This window comes from Notothenia coriiceps, unplaced genomic scaffold, assembly GCF_000735185.1.
Source record: "Notothenia coriiceps isolate Sejong01 unplaced genomic scaffold, NC01 NC01_scaffold00037246, whole genome shotgun sequence".
Taxonomy (NCBI): Eukaryota; Metazoa; Chordata; class Actinopteri; order Perciformes; family Nototheniidae; genus Notothenia; species Notothenia coriiceps.
This window is the reverse complement of record NW_011369947.1, coordinates 16,052,412-16,075,176: the sequence shown is the minus strand read 5'-3', so window position 1 is coordinate 16,075,176 and position 22,765 is coordinate 16,052,412. Positions and strand designations below refer to the sequence as shown.

General features: G+C 41.0%; 1 protein-coding gene across 9 annotated transcripts in view; it reads left to right on the top strand.

The window, feature by feature from the left end:
* Nucleotides 1-22,765, top strand: part of rbfox3a (RNA binding fox-1 homolog 3a) — a 265,880-nt gene that overhangs the window by 149,153 nt on the left and 93,962 nt on the right. The window lies entirely within an intron of this gene.

The window sequence follows — 22,765 nt, the reverse complement described above, 5'->3', positions numbered from 1 at the left end:
AATAGACAAAGGCATGGAGCATTGACAGTAGGACAACAAGTCAGTTTCAGGATCACAGCATGTGTCATTTAAGACTTGGAGGAGCAGAAGACTTCTTGGCCTAAAAATGTCCCCATTCAGCTGATCTAAAGAAAGGAATGGCTTCTCTCAGCACTGTTTTTTTGTGCAGAAGTTTCCTTTCCCTATCCTCTTTCAGCTCAAATTGTACTTAAACAGAAGTATCTGTCTCAGTGAGCTTTTCCGTTGCCAAAATGCCATTCCGCAGTAATTATTTTTCGCAGTCTTATTTATTTATTTAACTTTTTTGCGGTCGGCCTCTTGCGCTGCCAGTAACTCCAGAAGTCTCTCATGGCAGTCCTGCAGTGTTGCAGCAGAAGGCGTGTGCATCGCTAACACGCCTGTGCCATAGATATGCCCTGAAGTGTCAGCTCTCACATAAGGAAAAGATTGGAGGAGAAGCTCCTGCGAGAACAGCAGCAACATATCCACTGGCAACCTGCCACGCATGATAAGAAAACCACTTCTGCCCTCTCTCACAGCAACAAATGTAATTTGTGCGCTTTCCACTATTTTTTACTCAGTTACTCAAATTGAATCGTCACGTTGCACTGTTTAAAATTCAGAACCAAAAATGTGCGGGCATTAGGGTGGAGTGGTTGTTTTGATGTTTCCCTTAATATAACTGCTTTGAGATTGAAAGCTATGGATTGAAATGGTAATTTTGGCAGCAGTGTATACTCTTAAAGGGGATCTACTAGCAGAAATGATATATATATATAGTATTTATTCATGTGTTTTCATTAGTGCATAATCATCTGATGTGTTTTCCTTACCTTAGAAAACCCTTTTCCAACCCTTTACATCAAAGGAGATAATACTCTTCCAAGACGTTGAACCGCCATATTAGCTCAAAGTAGAGAAACCAAACTCTGGCTCTGAATTTGTCTTTTGCGCGTTGGTTTGTACTGCAGTAGTTCTCCGACAGTGCTTTTGCGAAAATTGTGAGTTCAGAGATTCAATTTCAATGCTCCTCAAGTTGTGATATATTAAGTGTGGCCTTAGCGTGGAGAAGGTCTATGGCGTTACCCAGTTTGACACTTACTAGCTTGTTATCGCAGACCTGTAATGGGAGGGGTGAAAAGGGAGTCATTCAATTGGTTGCAATTCACAACCGCAACTCGCCAAACTGACACAATGTTCCTTTAAAATCCTACAAGATTTGTAGAATCAAATAAAAAACAGAGCCTACAGTAAATAACCAATGTCCACGTCTTTTACTTTTCAAATTATATTGACATACACACGGTATCACTGTATGGAGATAATGAAGTATTTTGTCGTTCATAAAAAACATTGACATGACATATACACTGTAAGCAAACACATTTTCACACTGCCTTAGCTATTAAAGCACACCAGTGTTATGCTGTCTTTATAAATGCTAAAAAAAAATGTAGTTATTAGGGAATCACACCATACATGCTGCATTGTAATTTAAAGGTAACACGTGGTGTGGATTTAAAAAGCTGATACTAGTATTTTGAAAGTTACATTCCCTTTTCTAATAAGCTAGCGTCATAGGGTTTATTGAGAAAATCCTTCAGGAGTAGTCGGGTGCATAGCATATGTGAACCAACGTTGTGTAGGTTGTAATCTCCAAACAGTAGAACAATTCCAGTCATATCCAATTTTCCATTAGCGCTTTTCATATATATCTGTTTATCTTTACGGTTGCAGAGGCTCCATTCAAAGCTTGTTATATACTCTTCTCAATCAATCCGGGGAAGTATAAACCCCCCTGTCACGTAAAAAGGGGCTAAGAAACAGTGTGGCACACAGGCTGTAAAATTAATGGCAAGAGAGTGACATTAGTGTTATAGGTTATTGACCGATTTCATGGAATTTATGACCCTAATCGAGAGGCAGTGTCAAAGGGAATGAAGCAAATAAGAGGGGCGCTGACAGCAGGGCCGCACTGTGGCCACTGGACACCACAATTTGAGCCTCCCCAGTAAATTGTGGCTGGGACTTTATAAGTGTCGGCGGGGGCCCCCTTTCACTCCGGCAGCCCGGGTCCTGAGGCCATGCCCCGGGCCTACCCATATCCTCCAGGTCAGACACAGCCAGGCTCAGCGGATGATGAGAACCGCTACTTCATCTCACCTCATGTCAGCCTTGGCCTCTCTCCATTGTCAGCCAGTATGTGTGTGTGCTAATGTGCTTCCACATATGCGTGCACGCTCCTGTCAGTGTGATTCTGAGTGTGTTTGTTGGGTGGGGGGGGGGGGTTTCTCATGTGGTTTTCATGAACATTATATAACTTGAAGGATGATTGTACCTACTGGTGTCTGTTTCCATGCCCAGTGTGAGATGGTCAAAGCTCCTCTTTAAGCCTCAACTAGAAACAGAAATATTCAGCAGCGCACAAAGGGCCCGGCCATAACGATGACTGAACCCATGCTGATAAATAATTCTCAGTTAAAGCGCCGTATATTATCGAAAATATATATATATATCCCCAATATAAATATATTTATATAGCCATAAATAAATCTGTGAAGTGTAGCTCTTTTCCGTTCTCACTGTCAATAAGCTAAGCGCTAAGGGACACCACTTCCAATCAACATGGTTCATATGATGCGTTCACATCACATTACATGCAGCCCAGTTGGAGATTCACATTATCCTACCGGTAATTATGTAATATTTCAGCTGTCAGAACGTATTGATATCTGAAACTTAGAGAAAATGGTGTACATTTATTGCTCGCATAACTGCTATAAAGCCACTATCACTGGAAATGACATCTAAACAAAATCTAATACTAACACTAATACAATCAATTCACCTTAATGTGAAGAGAGCCATTCGCTGTTTCTGGATTCATGAGCACTACTAATGAACACGCTTGCTTTTCAACAACAACAACAAAACAAACAAATTGACCCCTGGTCAAAATAACGCACAGCTTAAGAAGTCATGCCATCAATAACGATATCAGTAACATCATTGTTCCCTTTCCAAAATCGATTTGTATCTTTGTAAAAAAATCTTACAAGTACAAATTGGAACAAATTATGATAACATGATCATTTGCCTTCAACCAATATTCATTCCTACCGAATGGAGCTTGAATGCATCATGATGTAACTCAATTGGGCTCAGTTAAAGTTAGCTGTTAGCTTCATTATTCAGCCAAGCTGAGCCTATCCTAGCCACCACCTGCTAACTGCTAGCATAACTAGCTTTCCTTTTCAACAGAGAACTGTGTTCATATTCATAATGTTACATTTTGGCCATTATGTTTCTACTGATTAGGGTTAGGGTTATACACTTGTTCAGCATTTTGGCATCCACTTGCTACCAAAGTTTAGGATATCCCTATAAGTCAAATGACATCACTTCCAACAAGTCCAAGTTATGCTGATAATATTTGCCTGTCAAAGCATCATGTAACTGTATCATGAGTCTTGAACAAGAGGAAGCAAATAACCAAGTAAACGTGTTCATGCTCCTCTTATCTCAATGAATGTCTATAAGAAAACTCTCCTTCAGTTCAGGTGCATAGAGATAGTGCTAAATAGAGGCTGCGGATGAATATTTAAATCAAGCTCACTTCCCCCAAAGACGCACTCATTCATCTATAAATAGACCTTGACATTATCTTGTTGTCAACCACTTGTCTAGGACCTCCCAACAAGCGTTGTTTACTCGGGGCCCTTCAGGCTGTGTTATGACGGTCAGCTGTTCTGCCCTGGCGCCCTGTGTCTTTGTGCGGTGGCTTTTGTGCAGCACTCTAACCTGCTTTAAAATCCCTTTAGTGTGGTTCTGACATGCTGTGCTATCACATCGCAGCCTCTGCAGAACGTATAGAGCCATTCAGACACTGTGCAGAGTGAAATGAGTTTCATCCAGCGGTTGACGATTGAATGTAATGGCACTCTCTCCGGGGAGCAGCATTTTCTATCCACTGATGTTCGCACTGATACGATGCAGCGCTCGCTCCGCACCGCTGAGGAACAGCCCGGTCTCAGCTCTTTTAAATTATGCATTTTCATGACTAGAATGTGGGAAGAGAGTGTGCCACTTCTGGACGTTTACATTAAACAAAACGGATGCAATGTCTCACATGTTACGTAATCCGTGCGGATGCATTAGCGTCGCCTTTTTGCCGTTGCATCATTTTCTGAGGAAAACATAAATAACAGCATGAAAGTTGTTTTGCTTTGGTGAAGACATTAAATAGAAAATGATCTTGCTTGAGCATAAAATAAATAATGCTGATAGTTTTAGGGCTCAAGAATGACACGCAATGAGAATTAATATCTGTTTGAATGTCATCGTTTGTGGTTTGAGAGCTTCCGTGACAGTTTAATCCCAAGACACAACAGAGACAACCAGAAAATGCATTTCTCCGCCCCGCTGATTGATGACGAGCCGCCGCTCCGGCTGGTGTTTTTCATATAGTGATGAACATATAAACAAGGACGACACTCCCCCGCCTCTCATCATCAGCGCATGCCGTGGTATTTGAGGCACGCAGTAGTATTCTTTTTAATTAAAAAGAAAATTCAATAACCTTATCAAGACTTGCCATTTTAGTTTGAGACGTATCGATCGGCCTGCTCAGTTATGCAGATCCGTCGCTTTCATCTTCTAGGGGCAATTTTGTGTGGCGGGGGCCTCTGGTTACTGAAAATATCTCATTTCAGAAAATCTATTTCATATATTATTCAGATTATGTTTAGTTCGGCTTACAATACAATATTCAAATATGTTGTCATGTCATGAGGCGTCATATCAGACAGATTAGACTTTACAACGGACAGAGATCTGAGATAAACTTGTGTCTGAGACCTATTTGAGTGTGTGTGAAGGTGAGTGCTGTCAGCAGAGATCCAGGACAAGATGGACAAACTCCCGCTGGTGAGAGAAGGGAAACTGTGCCACTGATGATCTGTCGCAGCAGTAGGCTAATTGCCCACACACCTCTGTGTATCTCCCCCCTTTTCTCCCCCTTCAATATGACTGCTAATGGAATTAAAAACATGTTGCCAGGGGTCTTTGCAATTTAGAAAATAAGTCCATTAAGTTCATTAATTTAATAATGTGCAATATAAATGAATAAAAGAAAAAAAGTGTTGCTCAATTAGAGGGGAGCGTACGGTTGGCTGTTTCACATTCATTCGAAATCACCTCGGTGTGCAATGGCTTAATGAGATTATAATGGAATTGATATCGCATAGGTAGTGAATTAAACCGTTACCAGAGAAGCCATTAGGAATGAAATTATAATCCTGAAGCACTTGTCACAGCTAAAACAGGCTTCTACTTTTGTTATGAGCCGTCACGTAGAAGTGGTGGGGAATCAGTCCTCGAGTAGAGCGAGTCTTGGCGCGCGATGATGATGAAATGAAGTGATTGTCCTGGATGTGTGTTAATAGCTTTGAATGTCAGGCGGTCCCTCAGTATTTGTTTGGTATTGTATCACTGCTGTATTGGCGGCCTCAGCCCACGGATCCCATCAAGTGGCCGCCTCCTCGGGTTTCACAGCGGCTGTTTCCAGACCAGCAAAAGCTGCTGAGGACTTCAGTTAAAATTACACAGACAGCACATTCATAGTAATCTAAAAAGGTCAGGATAAATTACACTGCTTATTTCAGTGAAAAAGGCGGGTAATGTGATCTGCCGCGAGTAGTTTCTCATGCAGTATATCCACCCCCCCCCCCCTCTCTCTCTCTCTCTTATGGCGCAGATTTGACTCTTTGACTTTTACACGCTTGACACTTGATGTCAATTTACGGTCTCCCTTTTTAAGACCGGGAGGGATTGGACGAGATGAACTTTTCCTTTTCATCAAGATATTACAATAATTTGAGGTGTTTTATATTCATAATGGCTTTTTTACAGGAACACTTAAAATAATGTGTCGTTGGAGGATGTTGTTAAAATCAGGGATAGATTGCTTCATAATTTAGCTTTTCATTCCACGCGGGCCGCAGTGATACACCTTATAAATCCGCCTTATCAGCGGGTTTGTGCAGCTTCAGCAAGGCGAGCACGTCAAAATGTATTATTAGTGTCAGTCTTAATGCACTATATATAATGTATAATGCGCCATATATAACCGATTCAATCAAAAAGTGAGATCTCGGCCCTTTGAAAAATGTGGAAACAAGGAATTAATCAGAAAAATCTCAAACAATTTACAGTTCTTTATAAAAGGAGCTGGCGTGCCCTTGGCTGACAAAATGAGCCTTTTTTTATGCTACAGATAAAGTACAATAAAAATGATTCAGATTGTTATTTCTCTGCAAAAATGGAAATATTGTGTTTTCAGATGAAAAGAAAATACAAATCTTGTGGCCCGCACTTTTGGATTGTCCACATAAAAACGCTTTCATGAATTCACAATGAGTCGTAATCTGAATGGGACATTTTCCAACAAGCAGGATATACAACGGGAACAAGCTGCTAAGTAAATCACAAACACTCCGGAAAAACAAACAGGTGTGTTTCTACTCGCATAGAGTTTATTTCCTCGTTCTAAAAGCAAAAATAAGTCAAATGAGGACTTTAGGTCACGTGAGCGGTGAGATGAACACCCTAAAAAAAGAATAAAAGGACTAGATCAGTAACGTACGGTTGTCTGAGATATGAAAATGGTCTTGTGTGTGTCAGGCTCTCCGGGTGTTTGTGCCTGAGAGAAATGAAGGCACTACTTGCGACAAAAAAGTCCCGGATATGAGTCCTGATCCAAGCGAGTATTCTCTGCTGTATGTGTGTGCATATGGGCGAACGTGTGTGTGTGCGTGTGCTTAATTAATATTTAAGCCACCTTCAGCATACCCTGGAAAGGAAGTAAAGGGGATTGTGTTCTCATGGATCCTTTAATCCTCTGAATTAGCAGTTTAATAACAAGAAGCCATTTGTAGATTAGTAAGATCAAGCTTCCAAGACGTGCTTGTGTACAATCTGCTTAAATGCTTTGATTTGTTGATGTTGGAAAAATCCCCACATGTCCCTGCATATATAGTGAAGGTGTGCATTTGTGTGCATTTTGGGCTGTTGTAGGGTAGTGTTTTATGATTTAATTATTCATATTTTGGATTAGCGTTAGAATGTTAGTAGTTGCTTATTTTCACTAAATTCAATGAAGGTACTAATGTATCTTCATAGTCTAAAAAATTGTATTTGAATGTGATGTATTTTAATGAGTTTAATGTGTTTTCATCATCATTTGTGTTTGAATAGTTTAGATTGTTTCATGCCAAGGTACATGTGTAGGGAAGCCTCCCATCATGCACCTGGACAACTGCCCATTAGTCTTGTTTTATTTCTTTCCCTGCATTGTAATGGTGTGATTGTGTTTCCTTTTGTTCATCATGTTTCCCTTTTGTTACTCTTATTGCTCAGTTGTGACAGGTGAATGCAGTGAGAGTGTGTGAACAATTGTTGATGTACTCTTACTAAGTACTATTGGCTCATGGTATATGGAAAGGTGGTCTGTTAAACAAAAGCCAACAGGGTTTGTATACTACAGTAGCTCTTGGTGTCCATTCGTGTAGGCATTCATGTTTAACAAAATAGAATAACAGTAAGTGTTTTAAATAAGCAAAACAGCACTAACGTAACATAATTCCATTTCTAATGGTTAATTGACTTGATATTACAGCAGGCTAAATATGATTATTACTAGTATATCACACAATGTAATCGGTAATCTATGTGTCACACTACAGTTTAAACGTATAGAGAGGCGAAGTCCCGCCCTTCTACTTCCTCCCCATGGGACCTTATTTCGGAAAAATTATGTATTGAAGTCAATGGGGAGAGAAAGATTATCTTTCAATCCCGTTTGAATTGTGCCACGAATTACACATATGATGTTTGTCAAACAGGGAAGGGAGGGACTTCGCCTCTCTATAATGTATCCTGACTTTACGTTACTTTTGGATCACCTCAATATCAAATGCACTACAATAAATACAAGAGAAAATAAATACATATTATGTTTGTTACTGTATTATGTAAGAACAATATATATGTATTATCAAAATGTTTCAAATTATAGGATAGGCCTACAGTATGGTGTAGTTTAAAAAGGCTGTTTTAGATCAACACATGAATTAAAAGCAAAACAAGGTATTTCCCTTAAATCAGGTGTTCCCTTACTGTTTAAAAAAAGATCATTTAAGAAAATAATGAAATAAAAAACCTAGATGAAAACCAAATAGAACAAATCAGGCAGTATGGCTACCTTCAACATGTGTTTTCATTCTAAAAAGTAGTTGTTATCCTGTTAGTAATCCCCTTCTTTTGAAACCAGTCATCGGATGAAGTATTTGATTGTAAGGAAAATAGAGTTAACTGTATCTGTATTATCATTATGCTATCCTGTTACATGTAATCCGTTTTGGAGGAATTGTTCACACACAATACATTCTCTGCTTAATTGACACTCATTAGTTGCAACCTTTTCTGTGATAAGAGAAGGAGTCACTTATCTTTTTAATTGGTAAGCAATGAGCTGACCCTGTCCAGCACCTCATAACATCCTATTGGCCACACAATTAATATACGAATCAAAGACATCAGCTGCTGTCCTGTGTTGGATATCAAACCAGTATCAGTGGACATGATGAAGGTTGGCTTTCTAATCAACAGCCCTCATTTAAATTCATTTCTTTAGATGGTTAATTTACCGTTCAGTATTATATTAAAGTCTTAGGTTAAAAGCCCAAAACCTGCTGAATTATTTGGGGTAATCTAAAAAGGTCTTTTAGACTTGTATTCATGTGTATTGGAGTCAGATTGATTTTTATTTCGCCTGAAGATGAAGAATATCCACAAAATATCAGTTGAAACAATGCAAACCATGTGTGCACCTATACAATATGTTCCTTATTAACTGATTGCCATGCTTATGACCCTCCTTGTGTGCGTTTGTATCAACACAGCCTCCTCTGATCCGCACACACACTCACACACACCTAGATCCCATCTCCAGTATCGGGTGCTCGGCGTCATCATTTGCCAGCGATGACAGCCGCCCTGTTTAACCGGCGCACATCACAGCCGCCGTGTTTTCTAATCATCCTCACGCAGAAAATCTCCCGTCTTTGTTGGCGTTGGCTGATAGTGTCAGTTGTTATCCCGAGACTCTCCCGCCCGGCCAATATCAGAGATTGATTGTTTTTGTCTTGTTATCGGGGTCGTTCAGGTGAGATTGACATGTGCTCGCAGGATAAGGAGGCTCCAAAGGAGGGCTCTCAGAAAGTGAGGAGGGGTGGGGGGGGAGTGGTACTCGCTACAGTACAGCGGTGTGTCTTTAAACATGCATGATGGACCTGCATGAAATGTTGATGATGAATAATCAGCTGCATCATGCGGGCTGTAAATAGGTCAAAGTTAGTTCTGCGTGTCTACCATTATGTTTTGGCACATATAATGTGAGCACTTGTAAGTGCATAAACAGGTTTTTTGTAGTTTTTATTGGGTTTTGCAAAAGTATATCGCAGTTTCATCAGATTATCAAAGGTTAAAAGACAAATATTCCCTGTAAAAGACAGAAAAAAGCAACAATTTAAATATTGCTACACACCAAAAATAACAAAAAATTATAATACTATATTAATAGATAGATAAAACTATAAAAAAAATAATCGGAATAATAAATACACAAATAAAAAAATATTTTAAAAAGAAACAACACAATAAAAAATCTGTCATCTATTTCGAAATTATGAAAAAAAAAACAATAAAAGGCAGTACAGCAGCACTTCCTCCTCCCCTTCAAAGTGCAAAACCAAATCAGGAATGATGAGGAAATGTACCCTTGCACATATTTTTTGGTGCCAAAAAACTAAAACAAATATTTTAAATGTTGCTCAGCTCTCTAAAATGGACTTCCCTGCCTGTTAGCCCACCCCCAGTCTCTGACTCCACCAAACTGAGCAGAAATGAAGACCTCAGCCGGGCGACTCTTTGTTTCACACTGCATTCTCTCGGCCACTCTGCCTTGGTTGCCGGGCGGGGTGGCTTCATGCTCTGCACACTAGCCACACATCCTAAATAATTCACACTCTACTTGAGAATTCTCCAACAGACTCACTGCCGCCATTAGACAGTCTCTGGCTGCCAGTGTTTCTTTTTCTTTTCTTTTTCTGGGGTCTTGTTTTTCACATTCTGACTTGGGCACCAAAAAAATGGAGTAGGAAAAGAAGACGGGATGCTTGGGCTGGGGGAAGAAATGAACAACGAGTAATATCTCGGTTCGATGAGAGTTCATGGACAATCCAATAAATAAAAGCCAGTTTACATGCATACTGTAACACTTCAACATTGGGGTTTTCCTCAGAGTTCAGCATATTGTCTAGAACTCTGCCTCTACTAGTTTCTTTTTTTTTATCTGAGAGGCCTCTTTGACAATGTCTTCCTCATGTAATATGCATGAGCGCTTGTGGATCGATTCAGGCCCTTTAATCTCTCGACATAGACAGCTAACGCGCTCAGGCGTTGAACCCACACCCATGGCTACCACGCTGCAGCCCAGACCAGAGGCCAGAGGGGGAGAGATCAGCCAGCGACACACGGTTCATGGCCCCGAGCTGGGCCTGTTTACAACACTCAGCACACAACAGTTTTATGATGAGTGTGTCTCCTTTTATGCTTCCATAACTAGCGTGAAAAACTAGTGCTTACTAAAGTCAAGACTTGAAGATTCCTCCTTAAGGAAAAGTATTTTGTTTGTCTGTTTTGCTATCATACTTTCCCCCAAAAAATAAAAATCCAAACACATTGGCTGTGGCTGCAACCAGATACATAAAACACACCTCTTATATTTAAAGAAAAGCATAAATACAACTGTTTATGGCGACAGGAAGTCATTGTTGCCCTTGGCAATCAGAAGTCCTTATTGGAGTGTCTATGAATCAATATACTGGCAAATGACTTATTATGGTTGCATAACATTTTATTATGTTTATTTTATCTCAATTGGACATATTACTTTAATTGCTTGTGTTTTTCTATCTATATTTTTTATTTTATTGCACATTTTTACTTCTTATATTTATATATCATATTTTATTTGTTTCTATTTTATTCATTGTAAAATGGCAGTTACAAAAAACAATATCCTACAGGGATTATTAAAGGGGCCATTTTATGTTTTCTTTTATGGGTTTTTCCTTTCCTGTAGTGTGATATAAGTTTGTGTGCATGTAAATGGTCTTCAAAGGCTAGCATCCCAAAGGTTCTCCAGAGGGAGTTTCTCTCTCTCAGTAAAGAGAGAGAGAAGTAAACAAGGGTGCCTGAAACCCCTCCATTGGACTCCATTGACATCACTATGTAACACTTGCGCTTCTATTGGCTAGAGCTCCAACACATTGTACGTGATAGGCTAAGGGGTGAGATAACTCTAAGCGCTTGACCAATCACAATAGATCCTGCCAGCTAACCAATCAGAGCGGACTGGGCTCTGGTTTCAGACAGAGGGTGAAAAGAGGTGCTATGAGACAAATAAAGAGCTTTTTGAACATGAAAGCATGGAGACATGTCCCAGTAGAAGCAGACAACACAAATATGAACCTGAAAATTAGCACTAGCAATGAACCTGTAAAGTATTTCTGATTCTGATGTAGAAAGTATACGTTGCAAGTAAAAGTTCTGAATTCAAATTGTTACTTAAAGTGTTTTTTTATTTGCAAGCTGTATGTGGATATTGTTGGTTATACTCTATATTTTGAATACAATAATGAAAGCATATATAGGTGATGTAACATGTGGGCTATTTCCCTTAGAAATAAGGGAGTAAAGTATGAAATTGAATAATTGGAATGTCCACTAGTGTTTAGAATAGGAAACTGTAAAAGACATGGAGCTGTATTTAGGTTAATTCGGTCTTTTGTTGGATCAGATTGTGATACAGATTTTCACAATGGACATTTGAGATGTCACAGCTTATTAGTTGAAGCCCAGCCGTGTGAGATGACAGTGTCTGTGTGAGACTCTCCTGGTGAGGAGCCTGAGCTGAAACGTGGGGCTGCCACAGACACTGAGAAAATAATTTTTTTTTTTGTTGTAAATTGTACGCACAAAAGAAGATTGCTTTGCCTTCCTTTTATCAACACTTTGTACTTTGTTTACTTAGTATGTGCCAAATGCAGGATTTAGTGTCACATTTGTCTGAGTGTCTGGCACTTTGACTGAGCTCATACTTCAGGGGGCTCTTATTATCAGCCATTTTGAAGCTGTTACTCATTTTGCCAGTCATTTAATTCTTTTTGAAACGTTGTCATTTCCATGTTGAGTCTGCCGCGCGGAGCTTTGATCATGTTTGGTACAAACAGATTTAGGAAACAAAGAATGAACACTGAACCTTTCTTCAGAACCTGTTTGTAAATATTAAATGAGATAAGATGCATTATTACATTAACAAAAGTAGACGTTCTCCAAAGGGAAACAAGGCCAAAGAGAATAAAAGATTGTCCCTGTTTCTGAGCTTTTTGACATTTTTCTTGTGCTAACTGTTGACAAAACTCTTTTGATGAAGTTTAGTTGATTAGACTTTTAAAGCTTGCACACCTGATATGGAAAAAGAGATTTGAAACAAAAAGTTAACTAATGAAGAAGAAGATTATTCAGAGGGATATTAGGTAGGAAGATTTAAAAAAAGATTAGGGCAAAGAAGAGATCTGACCAAAGTGATTTTCGTGTGTGTTTGTTCTGAGATCAGAATTCTGACTGCTAACTAAGAATGTTGACTTTAATCCAAGAGTTGTTACTTAATTTACATTAATCTCAAAATTCCAGCTTTAATTTCAAAATGTGAACTCCAAACTAAAATTCTGACTTTACTCTAACTTTTTCCCCAAACTCAAAATTCAGCTTTTTTTTCTTTCACAGAAAATGTACTTTAATCTCAGAACAAAAACAAATGTTTTTCCTGGTCAGATCTTAGAACATTCATTTTACACAGTGTCCCTAATCCTCTTCCGTAGAAAGCGATCACTTAAATGGAGTATATTTAGGCCCTCCTCCTGATAGTGTGGTGTGTTATAGAAACGATCCAATATGGCTGATGCATCAGCTCTGCCTCCCCATTGTCTTCCACCCTCAACAACTCCCTCCTTCCCTCCTCCACCCCCCATAATGCAATGCAGCTTTTGTTCACTCATTCTTTTAACCGTTTCTTTGGCTGCGAGTTGTCACGGCGGGACAAATTAAGGAAGCGGTAATAGGGTTATGTCAAGTAGACGGAGGTGCTGGCTCTGTGCGGATGCCTCCCTCCCTCTGTCTCCATGAAAGGTTACTGCGCTTGCCGGGGTTTTGTCTCCCCGCTGTAATGAGAAAGGCAACAGACGAGCCTCGATCAGTCCTGCAACACCTACTGACAGATAGCATTTAGAGACTGGAGAAAAAAGAAGCATTAGGGAAAGAGCGAGTGAGCATCACAGGAAGTAATACAGCAACATGAGCATGACGGATTGCAACGGACACGCATGACCAGAAAAAACAATCCCTCTAGCCAAGGGTGCTGTGCTCGAACATTTACCTATGTGACACCTCCACGTGTATATATGTATGTTTGTAATTTTCTTTCTCCGAAATATGCGCCTCGCAGAGTTTGACACTTTTTCATCGATATTATTCCTCACCAGAGCGGCATCTTTTCAAATATTGAGCAGCATTCGGGTTCAGTACAATATTACTCCCACTCAAGATATTACGCTCACATTTCTTCCACCTCCTTTGGGCTGAATCTCTTAAACCCTTTCTCTTCGAGCCGCCATGGTTTCGGGGCAGATGTCCGTGGAAAATGTGTATCAGTGCGAGAGTCCCCGTAGCTACGTTTTGATGGCGCTGGAATGGAAAGAATGCAGGAGGTGGCCGGGTTGTTGTTGTGTGCTGCTGGTGATGTGGTCAGAGGGCAGGGTTGGATCTTAGATAACGACAGCAGGCGCTCCGAGCACTTCATGCTACACAGGAAGGTTTTATAGCCTGGCAGGTGTCCACACACAAAAAAAAACCATTTACAGCCAAAAACACACCGAACATTCAGGGAAACACATTGAGACTGGGAAAAGATGCACACACCCACACAAACTTTATATTTAGAGCCTCTATTTATGTAGCACTTCTCAAAACACAGTCGCTTACCAAACAACAAAAAAAGGCACTACTAAAAAAACAATATGGTCCATAAAACATTCAGGTCCAGCACTGATTTAGCTCTGATGGATAGGCTGGCTCACTTTTAGTCTTTAGCCTGTTCCTCAACTCAAAAGAGGGTTTAAAGGTTTCTATAAATGATTGAAAATGTTCTTAGGCAAACGTTTGTGGTCATCCAATGTTTGGCAGCCATTGAAATGTTGTGTTTTGTATATTCCATTCCAATGCTCTTCTTGGTGCTCAGTATTGTTTGTCTGGCCTCTTATTGCCTCCTGTGAGCCTCTAGAGCAGATATGATGGATTGATTCGATATGATTGATTGCTGGAAAGCTATGTTAGAGTTTCTGACAACTATAACTATGGATCGTTTTCAGCATTAACTCATATGTTTATTTATTTCCTCATAATTGATCAATCGTTTCACTTTTAAAATGGTGAAATTGCCAGAGACTAAAGACTTAAAAAATGTGTTTATTATGTCACACTTCCAACACACTTATTTGTGAAATCCTAAATAAATCAATAGTACGCGAGCAAGAAGCAGCACAAGGCAAATGGTATCCTTTCTGGTGACTGGAAGTATAAGGTGTATGGAAAATGGGATTTAAGTTGGATAAACATGAACACTAGCGTCTTTAATTTGAGGCTACAAGTCGTCCAAAATGCTACCATTCATTTTTATGAATCAGAGGAAATGAAAAATGTTTTAATATCGATCAAATACACATTTATCACACATATTCAAGGTGTTTCAGATGCCTATAGTCGTATTGTCACATATATTAACACTTATCCTGACACCTCCTACCTGGCTGTGGTTCTGATATGATATGTGTGTGCTGGAGGCCGCTGTGCCCCCGTGCGTCTGGTAGTATCGATGTACCATTTCTCACTCTCCGCTGCTAAATATGAGAGCATGGTAGCTGCAGTGTGAACCCCGACCCCTCTGGGATACACACCACCATTCACAGTTTGGGAAATAGGTCTCTGGTTCCCCAACTGCCCGTTTAGAGTAATGGTCAAAGGTATGCCTGCTGGAAGGGAACATCACTGGGCATGACCAATATGCTCCCAAATGGAATACACTTTATGTCACCGCACCAATCTATGTAACTGACTTCGCTTTGGGCTGCATCCATTAAAGTTAGGGTTGCCTTTTTTTTTTACATATTGGAAAGAATGTCAATGAAATGCACAAGGGTGGTATATTTTGAGAATGATTGCTTCGGATTGTGGGACATTTTGGCTCAGATGATGTGCTTGTCAAGTAGCACATTCTGTCGGGTTCCTCCAGAGCAATACTGGTTTCACCGCTGCCCGGTAGTTTCCACTCTAACTGTTGAATCAGGGACTCATATGGACCACAGGTGAATGCAATCGACAAGGTGGCGGGAGAGCAAAGCAGCAGTACTCTGAACCCTGTTGATCTGATAAGAGAACATTGGCTTGACTTATTGACTGGCAACTTAGCATGATTACAGCACAGTACAGTTTGTTGTGCGTATTTCCTCTCATGGGTTGTAAAAAAAAAAAGATCCAAAGTGAAGTTATATGGCTGGCTTTAGAGTTCAGTGTATATTTACTTTATTAGAAACAAATATAATGTTATGTTGGAGTAGCCTGCAAGGAACTACATTTGTCCAAGGGCCAAAATGTATCCAATAGACACTTTCGCGGGCCAGCGATTTTTATATATAGCCCAGAATTTTGAAGTTGTTGACCGAGGGGGGGGGGTCTAGTGGAGCACGCTCAGGTACTGCGGAGCACATAAAGCTTAGCAGACTCTTCACGCTAACAAAGGATCACTTCTTCTTCAGGGCAGGCTACGCAATACCTCTGTTGGACTCCGGTACTGCACATTACTCACGAGACGTGAAAAATTAGTGGGGGGCCAACGCCACAGTCGCCAACGCCACAGTCACCCTCGCCGTGCGGGCCGGATGAGGATGTCTGGCGGGCCACCAGTTGATGGTCACTGCTGTACAGTCTCTTGTGCAGCACCCCCTGTTGAGCAACATAAAATATGCTTTGATATGTGAAAAAAGCAGATATGACATTCCTTTATTTTTGTCTCTTTAAATGTTAAAGAGGCCCTATTATGCTTGTTGGTGTCTTCCCTTTCCAGAGGGAGTTTCTCTCCGGCACACAAGTCCCCCCCCCCCTCCCATGCCTGGAACGCCTCCATTGGAGTCTTTTATTTAACTCTGTAACATAGTGACATCACTTTGTAACACTTGTGCTACTGGTTAAACACACGAGTTGACCCATCTTGTTACTTTATACAGTTGTTTTTTGGGGTGGCATTCAGGGATGGATACTGATAGATCTATTCTCTATAGATTGTAAAACCATTGTACAACTTGCCACTGTAAATACCAACAGAAGAATATCATCACAACCATGCCTTTTAGTCTCTCTTACATTCATTTCCTATCTGCTACCAAGCTCATTTGTAACCAACCCTGGAAGACAAAATGGTCGAACGCATATTTGCTGGCTGACACATTAGCCTCTCCATGTACATTCAGTAGTCGCACGCTTACATGCACCACGTGACATCGTCCCCGAGAGCGACTCTTGCCGCCACTGAATTGTTCATCATTGATCTGATGTGATTTCCATGCTTGGCCGTCCCTCTGCCCTGTCAGCTCCCTCTCTATCACAGCCTCTCTTTGACTAGAGGGCTAACGGGGCGTGAGCCATTGCCCCCGTTGGTTGTCCCCCACCATGCCTTGACAAAACCCTTCCCTGTCTTCCACCCACCACCTCGGACTCTCACAACCCCCCCTTGTCCTCGGCTTTTTGTAGCCGGCAGCAAACCAGACCTTTGGATAAGAGGGTGGTAAAACGCTCGATGTATTGACGTCGACTGTCCGTGGCCATAAAGCTCCATCACCCCCCACCTCCCTCCTTTCCCCCCTCGCCAAAGCAGCAGCAGGAGGAGTGTGTATGTGTGTTTTGGGTGTGCGGTGTCGAGGGTTGATGTATGGCGGTGTGTGAGGCAGAGTCAGTACCTCTCGGTTTCTGCTCTGCCTCCTCCGGTGGAAGCCTTCGAAACGTCCTAATATCTGGCCTGAGCTGGGTGAGCGATGGCCACAGCCAACCTGCTGATCTTAGCACCCGGTGCATTAGTTTGCCATAAAGAAGCAGTGATTGTGAGACGTGGCAGGGCGCAAACATAAGAGGATGAATGACACTATATAAAAGCCAAGCTCTGTTTCAAAATCCATTAGAGAAGCAAGTGCCTCAGCTCTGAAACGCAGCGAAAGCCAGGGCCCCTTGCATCCCATCCCAGCCTCAAATTGAAGCATGGATCACAGATCACTCCCGCAGTTCCTCCCTTAACTGTCCATTTAATCAACATTTTTAATCAATGCATTAGTACATGACAGCTTTGAGGGAAGAAAACACATACTTCAGACGGAGGCAGATATTGGCATCCAACGATAGGTGGGAGATGAATGCGGCTTATTTGGTGCTGAGATGGAAAATGTTTTCTTCCTGTGTGTGTGTGCAGGCTTACTTTCTTCTTCTTTATTTTTTGTGTGCAGGTTTGTGTGATTGTGTGTATGTGCTTCCATGAAAGCTCCCCCACCCCATGGCACTGCCTCATAATTACTCAGATATGAGCTCAAAGTGAAGAAATAATGAACGAGATCTTTAATTATGCCTCAAGACAAAGATCCCTGATGCCTCCACAACACCGCTGGCATGCTGAGATGGGTGAGGGCAGGTTAAACAGGAACCCTTTTTCTTTCTCGGGGGGTGTATAAAGCTGGTTGAATACAGACCAATCCTGACATGATGCTAGAGTAGGGAGGAGGGTAAAATAGACTCCCTGATTTATGAAAAAAAAGAGCTACATAGGTTTGTTATCTCTAACAGATATGACACAACCTTTAATTAGTGGGGATCCCTGAAGCTCTGGGCCTGAGATATAATCAGCGGACCTTTAACGAGAGCACAACCCTACCCTCCTCTGAGTACCCCCGGGGCCGGCTGATGGAGGCGTACTCGTGCCCCCTCTTCTGTAGCGGGGTTGGCTGGCACTCTGAAGATGCCAGATAATGAGGAAGCCTGTCAGAGGGGCACTTCAAGGGTCCCCCTCCAAAGGCCTTGCTGCTTCTCAGCAAAATCCACCAACACTGCTGCTTTGTTTTTCGACAGAGCGCGTCTCCAGAGGCCGTGTGTCCGGTGGGGGGGGGGGGGGGGGGGGCGTAGCTCCCCACTGGACACTACAACCTCTTCTCCACTGATCACATCACATGGGATTATTATACTCCACACTTCACTAATGAAGTTCCATATTTGCTTTCACACAAAGTTTGGGTCCATGCATATTATTACATAATCCCCATTCTGAGGGGCTTTTTACTCCACTACATTTAAATGACCCCTATAATTACAAATTAATTGAAACCGGTGCTGTAACTACCGTTGAGGACGCAGAAGTCATGTTCTCTGGATGTTTCAGTTAATTTGGAGAGTTACGCTGACTGGGGGTACTTAACATTCTGATATTAAAAACCAACACACTTTTGGGTATTACATAGACTTGTTTCCGTCATTTTAGACTCTATATATTTCAATGTGTATACGTTTGGGGATGATGTTTATTAAAAAAGAATGATGGCCTTCATATTTTCTCATATGAACCCTTAATCCTGGCAGTGATGAGACTGCTGTTGAAACAGGCCTGGGAAGTAAAAAATGTAAAAAATAAATAACATTTTAAAGACTGTAGCGGCTTTAAAGTTTAATAAGAATAAAAAAATATTCAAGGTTTCAAGGTTTATTAATAAAATAAAGTTCAAGGTTTATTAATAAAAATGTATGTTAAAATAAAATAAAAAGCAGCAGTCAATTTGTTGACAGAAAATGTATTTTAAAATAAATATTTATATAATAAATGCATTGTTACAGCATTTCTTCATGCAACAATGGTAGAAAGTACAATGTTCAGCCTCCAGATATAATTTACTTCTCTTTCATAGTTTTATAACATTTTAAAATAGAACACCTTTGTGTTTTTTACTGAAATATCAAGGCATACCTTGGTTCTCAATGGGGTTTTTCACTTTTGTTTCCTTTATTTCTGTCATTTTTCAGACCAATTGACGTATCCAGAAAACAGAATTCAGATTAATTGATAGGGAATCTAATCATTAGTTGCAGCCCTATTTTGAACACAGCACTTTTTCCCTAATGGATTACTTTACACGGTGTTATTGCTACTCTTACTTAAGTAAAGGATCTGGGTACTTCCTTCCCCACTGTCAGATTGATGGGAGTTAAGGGAAATAAACAGTCATCTCTTATGAAGATTAGTGCGAGTGGGCCGTATTGATCAGCGGTCATGCGATAAACAGTGGAGCACGGGAATGTGCCGCCGATCGTTTGGGCCCCATTAGTCTCCGCTTGTATTGCCTTTGATTAGTGCTGACTGAGCTCCCAGTGCATGTGATGGCTTTTTTACTGCTAGAGCTGCTGCTTTCAACCTTTTTTTTTTTTTTTTTGAGTAGCACTTTTTTGGAGCACTGTGCTCCAAAAAAGCAAGCCACTCCACAGCTTCCTTTCACGCCAAAACTGTGTCTCGTACACAAAGAGGGATGTTCGGTGGATGTTTTTTTGAGAAGAGATTAAAAGCGGATTTAAATTCTTGTAATGCTTCAAATCAGCTGAATCTCAGGAGTCGGGGGGGGGGGGACTCAATAGAGAAATGTGTGAACACCTGCACAAATCCACACATGTGCAGACTCTGTAAATCCCTCTGAGGGTAAATCCGGTTCTGGAAAAGGCCAGCAGCACGGGCTCAGAAGACAGCCATGACAGAGTTGACAGTGGCGGGGACGATGATGGTGATTGTGGTAATAATGATTATGCTGATTATCACGGGTATGTGACAAAATAGAGGAAGACAAAAGGGCGACAGTGATCAGAAATGATGAGGCTGATTTCCTTCCTTTTTTCCTTTTGGTGATCAACCGTGAGCCGTTTGTTGATCTTTCTTTAATTGGCCGAAACAGCCGTGTTGGAGAGTTAACTGAGGATATCTCCACCGCGTTTCAAGGGCTTTGATTTCACATGACAAAAAGAAAAAGGCACCATTGAGAACATTCCAGTCCCTTTGAAGGGAGTGATCTGGCAGTGCTCATTTGAATTATTAACTGTGTGAGATAGACAGACAGAGCGGGGAGGAACACAAAAAGGCAAAAGAACGAGAGACAGGAAAACACACAGACAGGGAATGGATTCACGCGTTTAGTTCAGCATAAACCTCGTCACATGTCCTCTGTGACTGAACATCGCATCAAACAATCAGCCCAATTATCCAGGAATGAGAATCGTACTGGCAATAAAGCTGTCCGCTAATGGAGGTTAGCATTTGTTTGAGTTACTGATGTCAGTTTCTTTCCGGCGAGTTCATGAAATACAAGTATGAATGTGTAATCACGGGTCAGCCGTCCACCCTGCTGCCTGCTTGAGATTGTTTAATGTGAGAGTCCCAGAGCGAGGTAATTCCCCTCCGTGGTGGCGTTGTGTCTCGCACAGCAGGACCCTATTATTACCGTCAGTGTGGCGACATATTCAGAAGGTTAAACTTTAGGTAATGTGCAGAAAGACATGTTTCAGTGTCCCCTGAACATGCTTTAACCTTTGACACATGATCGGTAAACACTTCCTAGGAGCAGTTTTTATTGTTTTACCTACATGAAAGAAAGAAGATGATGAATCACTCGACATGATGTTGTTAGGTCACAGCAACACCACGTATTGCATACCAGAGCATCATGATAGCTGTATGGTTAAAGAGAGACACCCCAGGCAAAAATATGGCTTGTCAATCACTGTTCAATTTTTTATATTTTGGGATATTTTGCTTCCATAACATGTCTTCTTTCAGGCTGGTGGAAAGAAAACCTCAGAATACATACATATATATATATATTTTTTTTATATATCTTTGTATGTTGCAGATTTCTCCACAATGCACAAAAATGAGCAAAAAATCTTGGGAAGTTTCATGTTGGAATCAATCTCTCAGCCAAAGATATACACTTCAGTATCACTAACATTCACCAAACCTTCAAAATTCATTTCTTTCTATATTCTGAATTCTTCCGAAGAGGGGTTTTGTTAATATATCTTCCGTATCCTGATTTAAATCAAATGTTATTTCTAAAAAACATGCATTTATTTTCATTTAAGGCTGCTGACAGTATTTACAGATACATTTTGAGATATGGAAAGATATCCAAAATCCCCTCTCTAAAATCCTCTGACGCTAATACGTCAATAGAATCAAACATGAGATTTGAACAAGCTTCAACACACTTCATGTCAGTGTTTTGGAATATATCTCAATAGGATAATGCCTAATGAGCGTAGTGTGTTCTGAGAAAGAAAGTCAGAATTCTCAACAAAAAAAAAAACTTTTGGGCAGATCTAAAAAACAAATGTCACATTTGGCCTCAATCCCCTTCCATGCTAACTAATCAAGTTTAATGGTGATTTTTTTTGTTTTACCTGGGATGCCCCCCCGACCCAAATCCTTTGAGAAGGCCAGTTTAAAAAAAGAAACCACATGTAAACACTCAAAAATCACACAGAAAATGTGTCTGAATGACCCAGCCTGCAGAACATTGAATTTGAGACAATTTTTCTGTTGCCATTATTCTGGCTCTGGCACAGGAAGATAACATCCCTCTTCTTAATCCTGCCTGAAGAGCTCTGATTGTCTCAGTTGTTTTTCCAGCTGGGGAAACTGCCATAAGCGAGTACAACACAAGACCGTTTTGAATCGCTGTAAAAAAGAAGCCGCCCAAAAGATAGAAATCATCTTGTAAGGACTGAGTTGGATGTAAGACTGGCACACTCTCTATCCATCCCTCTTAATTCCTCCGGGCGCTCCCCGTGGCATGCGATAGCATCATGCTCCAGGATCTAAAGATAGACGGCTGTACATTGTAGAGAGATTGTAAAGCTCTTAGAGGCATGACTTTGGGACTTTATTCATATGAATGCTCTTGATGTTATTAAGAAGAGTCAAAAAGATCCAGAGTCACCACACTTTGGCCCATGTTTCCACCAATCTCTGCTCAAGATATCTCCATCTTTAAGGTAATGGTGTGTCTATCCTCAACGGTGATGTAACGAATCCATCTTGTGCATTCCCTTTGTCCACTTCCTTTTAAAGTAGAATCAAACAGAATCAAAAAGATACATTGAAAGGAAGTATACCCTGCGCGTACTTAAAAGCCGAATGTACATTAGCAGCACGAAGGGACGAAGAAAGGACGTCTCCAGCGGCCTTTATAACAGCCTTATTGTTTTGAATGCATTTCCAGATACTATACATGCTATCTGTCCTTGGTGGAGGAGATGGAGAGGGAGGTGGCCTCTAAGGGGGTGTTTTTGTGTGTGTTTGCGGGGTGGGGGGCCACAATTAAAAGGCAGCATGCAGCGTCCCACGAGGTGCTAATGCCCAGGATCAGCTGTTCTAATGTCATTCACATCCCCTCTGTTATTCAGCCAGCCCCCGTTTGATGTATGAATCAATCGGGGACTTCATCAGTACCCGCCAACCCCC